General features: G+C 40.5%; 1 long non-coding RNA gene across 1 annotated transcript; it reads right to left on the bottom strand.

The window, feature by feature from the left end:
* Positions 1 to 4214: 4214 nt before the first annotated feature.
* Positions 4215 to 7179, bottom strand: LOC310844054. Its single transcript, XR_014563915.1, has 3 exons — positions 7038 to 7179; positions 4909 to 4988; positions 4215 to 4351 (listed from the first exon to the last, which is right to left on the bottom strand). It is a non-coding gene; the product is annotated as an uncharacterized lncRNA (long non-coding RNA).
* Between the last annotated feature and the right edge of the window lie 1291 nt (positions 7180 to 8470).

Genomic DNA, 8470 nt, shown 5'->3' with positions numbered 1-8470 from the left:
TGGCAGAACATTGAAATGCAAAGCCAACACATATCCATCATACTCCCAAGCATGTCAGATGTTCCTCACTGGAAGAGACCTAAAATAATAAAAAAATGAAATCAAAGTCCCATTGAACATAATGGAGGCACCTTATTTTGCCACACAATGTTTTGATGTGTTCCTTATTTTTGAAACTTTGATCTGGTGACTTTTACTTATCCCTGCCACTCTTGCAAACAAGTCAGTTTTCAACTTCTGACCCTCTGGGTCCTGTGATCTTTTCCCTTTATTTTCAATATTAGTTAGAGGGAAGCTTGTGCTTTCCTCTTTTACTTCCCCTTCCCTTCCTGGCACAGGGAAAACATATGCCACTTTTAATAAGCACGTAGGAATGATATAAGCACTGCTGTTGCCATGGTTTTGAGATAAACACATATTACAAGTTACAACTCATCTTAAGCATTGCTGGAGCTCATTTAAAAATACAGATTTGGGTAAGCAGTTTTTCTCTCTCTTCCTCCTAATCGATCACAGATCCCTTATAAATAGTGAGGGTTTGTGGCCCTTGATTCAATCAAAACAGTGCCTAAAGTTCAGGTGCCAAATACTGCAATATATAAGATGCTGAGTTGATTATCAATGATGCCAAACAACACACAGTGACTTATTCTGCCTGTAGAGACTGCAGGTGCATCAAAGATTCACCAATGCCAATTTTTACATGGCTAAATATCAATTTCTGAGGAGTAAAACTATTTCCTGAAATTTTGTGTGTGTGCGTATTGATCCTTAGAATGCGGGTAAGAGGGGAGGCAATCCTGTTGGTGGCCATTGTTTCTGCTAGTTGCTGCAACTGCAGCACAACTCTATCTTTGTGGATGTTGCTTCTTTGCTCTTTGAGGCTTAATCACATGGGCATTCCAAGCCAATCACAAATCATATAGTGAAAGGTGGTATTGTCACAGCATGTCTAGCCAATAAGAATTGTCTGCTGGATGGCAACACAGCGAGAGCAAATTGGGGGAATGGAGACTGCTGTAGGTGGTAACATTTAGGTGGACATGTGGGGTAATGCATTGACTGTTGTGAAGTCCATAAAATTTGACTGTATAAGGTAAATGAAGTCCAATGAAATAGGATTAAATGAAGCTTCCTTAACCAAGTCAGTGCTACCTAATATGGTTCTGACATCTACCTTTAACTGGTTCTCAAGCAGATAATTTCCCCTACATCTCCTACCTCTTTCAACTAAAGGTACTGAAAGGACCTTGTTCAAACAAAAATGCTTCAGGCTGGACCAAGGTAAGGTAGGTTCAGCTTGGGCACAGCTCTGAAGTTGTTCCAACAAGATCCATAATTGAGAAGATCTATTTTGGGGAGCCAAATTTTGACCTCACTTAGGGCACCAAATATTACCAAAGTTGACCAAAGTCTGCTCCTGATCTCCTGATCTATTGCTGTGGAGTGGGAGGAGCTTCAAGTACTCCTGGGTCTTCGACAGCTAAGTCTTCTCAGCCAGAGGATAGCAATGCCTTATTCTTGGGACACAGGGAGGGTGTTGTTCCAACAGGTTTATCTGATAACCACGCTGCTGGTGTGCTTCCTGTTGAGGTTTGGAGTCCTTGTTTCCATTGCCTGATGCAGACGATCGTGGCTCCTGCTAATGAAAACCCACAGTAACCCTGAGACTGGTTATCTAGGAAGGAGGTAGCTTTGCATATTGGGCTCTCTTTTGTTCTGTATTGAAACTCGCCTCACCCTGAACCAGTGTGGTAATTTACTTTTTCACAGATTTCTCCTTTGTGTAAAGGTTTCCTGTTCATTGAAACAGAAGAGCCAGGCCCACATGCTCAGAAACAGGGTTCGGGAACCTATGGCCCCTCCAGATGTGTATTTCTTTCATCTCTGATGCCCTTCAGCCCTGGCCATTGACTATGATGCCTGGGAGTGATGGGCACTGGAGTTCAACAACATCTGGCAGCCCAAAGATTCCCCATCCTTGTTCAAAAGAATATGTGCATGGATCTAGTTCACAGATTTAAATGAATGAGGCATCCTGTGTATTCATCTCAGTGGATACAGATTTCTCAACAACAGTGTCTATCTACTTGTAAATTCTGAGGACCTGGTCATATTCATATGGTCATATTCAGCTGAATTTTCTCCACATGCATTTTGTCTCATGTATACACACAAAGTACAATATTTTGTAGCATTTTTTAAAAAAAAATACGTGTTTTTTTGCACATTAGTGCAAAAGCACACAAGTATTTCCACTTCCTGTCGAAATCTCTACATATGAACCCCAAGGGAGATCACTAGAGAAGGTTTTGCGGTGAAAATGCATGCGTGTGAAACAAGGTCTTTGGTTTCTGCATTTTGCAGCCTGCAAACTTGGACCAATAGATCTTTAACAAATCACCACACACAGAGCAACATGATTACTGAGATTGGAAGGCATTGGGGGGGGCATTGTTCACAGATCTAAAGGCTGGCAGAGTGTGGGGGGGCACTCTGGATAAAAAGATGGATTTGATAGGTTAAGAAGTCATAGAACTTTGACAAAGCATAACTTTACTAATACAAATAAGCTCTCTGAGCTACATTTGAATTCACATCACACCACACCTGGTAAGAATTAGTCTAGCACAGCATCATCAATCATAGTGTGGTTGTCAGTTTTGACATCCTTTAAGTCTATGTTGTGTGCTTAATGACTACATTACAGAAAATGTAAACAGACACCAAACATACAGGTATGCCCTATTTTTTTTTAATCCCTTTTTGATTTTTTTTTAAAGTCTCTTGGGTGCAGGGATCTATGCAAGTTGTGCAGAAAGCTACACTACCACAAACAGCACGAGAGTGAGGTTTCAAACTGAATTGAATAAAAGATAAATTTCTCAAGTGTAGGGATCTGGTTACAAAAATGTATAATTCATATTTACACGGGTTTTCTCTTCTTTAGAGAGAAAGAGAAAGTGGGAATATGCCTTATTAAAACCAGTGACAAAACGCCCATTTATTTGCATGCAACACATATGAACTGCATTATATTCGCACAGTTTCTTTATTCTTAGCCGTGATGACATGTCCACTGCGTACTACCAAGGATTCAATGGTCAGTGGCAAGAATGTTACATGCTCTTCATCAGACATATATGGGAAGAAAATGTGGGAGAAATGTTTGCATTTATAATGTAGAAACAGAGCTGCTGCCACTACCCGCCTCCCGCCGCCCAAATACTAACTGAGTGGATGTACTCTCTGTCGATTCCCTCCACCCGGCCACCGCCTCCTCACAAATGTGTATGCAGGGATTACAGATACAGAGATCCTGCATTATGTTTCCACATAAAGGCCTGGCATGGTTGTGCTTGCTTTCAGGCCCTGCAAAGGTAAAGGGGAGGGGTGGTGGGTGGGTGGCTGGGTGGGATGAGGAATACATGCTCAGGAGAAAGTTTGTAAAATCCCAATGTAAGAAAGAAATAGGCAAGATCTTAAATTAGACCAGGCTTCGACTTTTGGAAACAACTCTTAAGAGCAAATGCGCCATTTGGCTGAGATGGTTCGTGTGAAGTGTGCAAATTTTATTTCTAAACCAGTATTTCGTTAAATACTATTAGCCCTGTGCTGATTGAATGTTAAACAAGTTGCAGTGAGATATAGTCAATTTATGCAATCTGCCAATTCAAACCCAAACTTTAGAGCAGCATTGCTTGTAAGACTGTGATATTAGTTGTGGAAGGGTTAATGACAATAATGCATTTTATTGCACATCTCAGCATTAACGTGGCTTTACGTTATCTCAGTAATGTTTACAGCAGCCTTGTAAGGTAGTCTAGCATTCTTATCCCTGTTTTGCAGCTTGGGTGGGGAAGAGGCTACTGCTGAGAATGTGACTTCCCTCAGAAAACACAGCCCTATAAATTTTTACTCAGCACTAAATCCCAATGAGTTCAATGGGTCTTAGTGGGTGCGGGATTGCAGTCTAAGGCTATCTACCAAGATCGTTTGTGTAGCCATCTTTTGTGAAATCGTTTTAGTAGCACAGCATTTAGATGGATCCTGTACAGTTTATAAATGGATAAATATCTTTTGGTGTGTTTTTGTGTTCCTCTCTTCAGTGCATATGCATCACAAACTTTGGGCAGGCTGCAAGCTAGAGAAACCCTCTCCTTAAATGTGTTGTTTTGAAAGTAACATTAATTTCATTGGGACTTATGTTCAGCTCCTATATTTATGATCCGGGTGGAAAGTATTTAATTTCAAGTCTTCGATTTGCAATATTCCAATGTCTTCTGAAATTCTATGACGAGGAGTAGAAACCATAGTTACCCATCTCTCTGCCTCTCTCTCAAAAGCAGCTCTGAGCATGGTAAAAAACAACGTAATACTTTTTTTTTAAGAATACAAATGTTATATTACACAATGGACTGCTTTACAAAGGGTGAAGAAGGAGTGGAGTTAAGTATATATTGCAATGAGACTTTTATTTTCCAAAGGATCAATGGCATAAATCTGGGCATGTTATGTAAATATGAATGTGTATGTGCGTGTGTTCAATTTCCATCAAAGAAAAGAATCAGTGCTGTTTGATAAAACTATTTTCATACATCTTTTGCCTGGTTCAGGCAAGCATTTACATGACTTCCCTAGAACATCAATTCCCAAAATGCCACAGTTCTAGGAATGAAACATAATTAATAAGTCGTACATTTGAAATGTGTAATATTATATTTTTAAAAGAGATTTGTTTTGGATCAAGCATTGTCTTCAGTACGGATCCTGTGGAAAGGTATCTTCCCCCTACGACCCATGTTACTTTTGCACAATGCCATTCGAAATTCACTGTCAAAAACATCAACACATATAGGTAACCAATAGCCCAGTTCTAAAACAATTTCCATTTTGGGATGGTTTTACCTTTAGCAACCCACATTCATTGCAAGATCGACTTCTGCCCTTGTAGTAATTCTCCCCCATTACAATATTTGCCAAGAATCCTGGAGAGGAAGAAAGAGGGCAAATCTAGACTGAAAGAACAGCATATAGCAGTTTTTCAAGAGAAAAACTTTATATAAGGAGAAGGGAAAAGATAATCTTTTCCTGTCATCTCTAAGCATACTATTTTAAGGGTTGCATGCGCTCTCGCTCTCTCTCTTAAAAAAAAAAAAAACCACCTCCTGATTCTGATTCCTTTTAAGCCAAAGTTTCAAACCAACTCTGCCTGAATCCAGAATATAACTGACTGCCCTTCTCAGAGTGCTAATAAAGGGTTACACTGGCTTTAATGAAAATGTACTAGGTTCACATAATTCAGTAGCTAATTAAAAGCGCGGCTGAAAGCCGGGAGCACAGATATTGTTTATATTGATAGCTATTGTATTACTTCGGTATATAATGCAAGCCTCTTCAGCTGACTGATGCCCAAAGGAGGGACTAACAAATCGCTCAGCTGGTGGTTGACATTGGTCCTGAAGAAAGCTAGCAAGGAACACTCTGCTGCCTTTTCAGAGCCTGAACACCAGCTGTCACCCAGCTATGGGTGCTGAAAAGCCGCTGTCACTTCATCCAAAGGGATTTACTTGGTCAGAAGGGAAAATTTAAATACAAAGCATGCAGCTAAGAAGCTAGTGAAAAGGATTATGAGTGCACAGGAGCACATGTGTATAAGACACTAATACATCTTTAGGAAATTTCAGATTCCCCCAAAGCCTGGATTAATGCCAGAGGCAGGGTGGTATACGTAGGCAAGGACCTTTTACCGTTAAGTTATTATCTCTCAGCTCATTCAGTGTTAGAGGTCTCTCATTTAAGGGGGGGGGGAGAAAACGTTTCCCCTGCCCACCACCCCACACATCATCATCCTCCCCTCATCCTTCAAAAAAGCTGAGCAAGTCCTTCCTGGCCTGCTCTGAATGAAAGTGATATGCAACACCTATGGGCATGTACTCTGTTTCATTAATTTTTTTTTTACCATCCGTGGCTTATTTGGCACACATGGCCCTGAAACCTCACAAAATTGTAGCACGAAGATGACAGGTGTCTTGATTGCATACAGCAAATGGCGTGCGAGCATTAATGGTGGCAACAGAGGAGAGAGGTGCATTTTATTACGGGAGCTCTGAGGTAAATATGTGGCGGGGTGGGAATCCTGACTCAATCCATTGCTGGTATTCAGAAATAAAATTGCACAGTGGACAGGGATCAAGCGTGGTACCCTATAGAGCCTTGGGAGGCGAGTTGTTGTTTTGTTCTTTCTTCGAAACGGAAAAACAATAATAACAATAATGCATTTAACAATTTGTGTATTTAGCCGGCTAAATGCACGGCAGTGGGTTTCAGCTCAACCCCACGTTGCTTTGCCTGGGGTGAGGTACTTTTCTTCCTGCTGTGAATAGAGCTTCTGGCCTGCCCGGCTGGCGGCAAGAAACTGAGGAGAAGAGAAAGTGCCAAGCTGTTTATAGAGGGAGGAATGGAGAAAGGCGAGCGTAGTGGAAGATTCAAGATACAAATACTGGACCCTGTGAGAAGAGTTATAGAAGACATTATTGCAGTCGGTCTGAACACGCAGTCTTGACCTTGCCTCCAACATAGGCAGTGTTACTAATTATAGAATGAGGAAAAAGTGGTGGTGGTGGTGGTTTTTGAAGGATGGGCCCTGTGGGAGACACGGTGACTTGGAAAAGGACCATGAAATAATGGTAACGACAATGACGTTAACCATCAAAATAAATAAATAAAATGTAATATGACTGCATGTGGGTTTTTTATTTTGGATGTGGGGGGGGGAGGCAGAAGGTGGGAAGCAGAGAAATTCCTGTTAACAAGTCCATAAGGATGTTAATGACATGTGCGGCACAAAGCCTTGAGATTTAACAAAAGTGCACACAGCTCAAAGCAGCTGCCTTTAGAGGTCAGTAGAACATCGCTGCAGTATTTACAAATTTTCCACGAAGGATTAGAAGTTAGGCTTAAAACCTTTATAGAGATACACAGATGTACACACAAAATCTCTCTCTCTCTCCCTCCATATATATATATATACGCACACACGTAAATCATTCCAGAGGATGCTGTATTACTGTTATCTAAATTTCTTCACATAGACTATCGTGTATCTGCCCCAGCAAAGCTGATTAGTGAGCAGCTTGATTCTGACACATCCTTTATGCCAGCCCCAAGCCGCCTTCCACAGCCACCTTATTCACTGTGGAGACAGGCCTGAAGCAAGATTGTAACACAACATATGCAAATGAGATGAGCCTCACACCACTTAAAATGAGATGGCTATAATATGTAACAGCTTAATGTGCCCAGGGATGTGATTGATGCCCTTTCCCCCATCTCTAAAGAGCTTAGGGTTTGGCTTGAGACACCCTTTCAAGCCATATATGTTTATTTCTTTTTAACATCATCTTTCCAGCAATGCATTTCCCTCTTTTCTTTAATCCTACATGTTGCGTGCTCCCCTCTGTTGATACAAGTAACGTTCTCCGATAGCAGATCCTATGCATGTAAAAAATAAAAAATGGGAAGGCGTCAAAAGTAACTTCCTTAAAAAGTTAAAACAGATTAGGATTATTTCCACTTCCAAAGAGCAATTATTAAATCGAGACAAAGCGTAGTTTCAATTAAAATATACTGTTTGAAATCTGGCATGGCGCCTCCCATTAATAAACCGCCCTGCTCTTAGATTTCAAAATAGTGTTGCAGAACTAGTGCCTTGGAAAAAATAATAACAAAATCCCCAAATAACCAAATGTTGCCCAGCTCAACTGCCTGTACACTGCTAATCAGTATTCATTTCCTGTCCTTAAAGTAAACAGAAAACAGATTTCTCCATTTCCCCTAAAATCAATCTCTCACTGTATGTCAGTTGCTTTATCCCAATTAGTATTCTAAATTCATTTATTTTTGTCATAAATTAGATTTTTTTTTAACATACCTTGGCACAGCTTTTCATTCACTACTTATATGTAATGTGACAGACCTAACGTCATGTCGCTTAGTGGGAATTAACAAAAACAAAAAAAGGTAACTTGTTAATGAATTGAGATGAATTGGAGGGGAAAAGGCGTATTAATTATTGCTTGCCTAGTAGGTTAAGCTTTGGCTCTTCACCTCAGTGGCCCAGAGTACATTTCTTGCCTTTGGCCATGTCGGAGGGGCTCATTAAAACATCTCTTGGGAGGAGACAGAAATTGTTAGTGAAAAGCATTGGTCAGTGCCTCTACTAGAAGAACCCAGCAGGGGAAAGAATCCCTGATCTCGGAGAACTAACAAGACTGTGTATATTACACCTGTAATCAAACTGCTTAGAAAATGCCAAGAGACCAAAGTCTTCTCTTTTTTGACTAGAAGAGTTATCTGAAAATGCTGAAGCTCACCCGTGATTGATGTGCAGGTACAATTACAAGCCTTCATATATTATACAACATTGTGGCTGTAAACCTTAAAGCATAAAATGAGGCACTGGGTAAGA

This window comes from Podarcis gaigeae (genome assembly GCF_964106915.1).
Source record: "Podarcis gaigeae genome assembly, chromosome: 4".
Classification (NCBI taxonomy): Eukaryota; Metazoa; Chordata; class Lepidosauria; order Squamata; family Lacertidae; genus Podarcis; species Podarcis gaigeae.
Note: the sequence above shows the minus strand (reverse complement) of the source record. Positions and strands in the feature narration are given on the sequence as shown.